Source organism: Cryptomeria japonica, unplaced genomic scaffold (genome assembly GCF_030272615.1).
Source record: "Cryptomeria japonica unplaced genomic scaffold, Sugi_1.0 HiC_scaffold_35, whole genome shotgun sequence".
Lineage (NCBI taxonomy): Eukaryota > Viridiplantae > Streptophyta > Pinopsida > Cupressales > Cupressaceae > Cryptomeria > Cryptomeria japonica.
Window position 1 is genome coordinate 512,009 of NW_026728857.1, and position 1,781 is coordinate 513,789.

Consider the following 1,781-nt stretch of genomic DNA (forward strand, 5'->3'; position numbering starts at 1 on the left):
AATTTGGGTCCGATGACCGAGTTGATGTTGATGGCCCGCCATGCACAGGAAGGCGGAATTTGGGTCCGATGACCGATTTGAAGGCGTGCCATACGCAAAAAGGCGGAGTTTGGGTCCGATGACCGAGTTGATATTGATGGCCCGCCATGCGCAGGAAGGCGGAATTTGGGTCCGATGACCTGACATACGCATGGAGTCCGACTCGGGGGCCGATGTTCGATTCGATGACTTGCATTGTGGGTAAAGTCGGAAGTTGTGGTCTTTGACCCGATTCGATGACCAGACTTCGGCTGCTTGAGAATCGGACAAATAACTTATATAGGGGAGGTAGTGTTCTCGAGCATCCTCCCCCCGTGCCCGTTTATGTCGATTGATGCTGGTGCTCGACTGGTTGGAGCGCTCGGATGCAAAAATCTTGCACCAGGATTTATCGATTGTGATGGACACGGCAAGTCTCCTGATTGCTATGCAGGAGCTCATCGTGAATCTCTATGCGGCCTTGGTATGGACTCGACCTGCGGAATGGTTCGGCAATGGTAGTCGCTCCAACACGTCCTTGCAATGGCCACAGAGGTGATTCGACTAGAGCTCCAGTCTAGCTTTTGGGTTGCTTGGCGGACTGGTATAGCCGCGATCGAGTTCCGGCCATGAACGTTTTAGATAGCTCTTGGGCTTTCTGGGACGGAAGTCGGAAGTTTGGGCTGTTGTCCGATTTGATGACCATTCTTCGGATGTGTGAGAATCGGACAAATAACTTATATAGGGGACTGTGTTGTCTCACGCAGCCCCCTCCGTGCCCCTCTATCTCGACCGATGTTGGTGCTTGAAAGGGTTGGGATCGCTCGGATTTATAAACGTGCACCACCATTTGTCGAGTGTGAGGGACGCGGCAGGTCTCCTAAATGCTATGCGGGCGCTCTCTGAGAATCTCTATCCGGCCTCGACACAGACTAGTCTTGCTGAATGGTTTGGCACTGGTAGTCGATCCAACACGTCGTTGTTGTGGCCGCCTAGGCGATTCGATTCGAGCCCCCGTCTAGCTTTTGGGTTGCTTGGCGGATTTTGCCCTATCCGCAAGTGAGCTCGGTCCCTAAACGTTCGAGAAACCCGATTGCTATGCGCCGACTCTCTTTCTTGCGAGCCTCCATCTAGCTTTTGGGTCTCTACGGAACGGAAGTCGGAATCTGGGACCGTTGTTTGATTCGACGAGGCAGACTACGGTTGTGCGAGAATCGGACAAATAACTTATATAGGGGAGGTGTTGACTGGAGCATTCTCCCCCGTGCCCCTCTAACTCGACCAATGCTGGCGCTCGAACGGTGGTAGCGCTCGGATTTTCATTGAGCGCCAGCATTGGTCGATTTAGAGGGGCATGCGAGATTCCCGAATGCTATGCGAGGGCTCTAACGGAAATGTCTATTGGTTTCGGTATGGATGCAATTGCGAGTGGTTCGGCAAAGGTAGTCGTTCCGATGCGTCCATGTCGTGGCCAAATCGATAATTCGATTTGAGCCCTCGTATAGCATTTGGGTCTCTCGATGTGATTCCGCATTCCAGTCCCTTTGGGCACTGCTTGAGCCGCATCCCAGGGGGTTCCCTTCCCAATAATCTGCCTCGCAACCCGATTGCTATGCGGTGAGGCTCCTCGGCCGCCTCGGAACTATCTGTGTATCAGACGCATCGCGGGATAAGGGGTTGGCAACGGTAGTCGCCCCAAGCGCGTCCGATGCTTGGACCATTCCGAGGCGGCCCTGAAGCCTCTTCCGTCTAGCCGTTGGGTC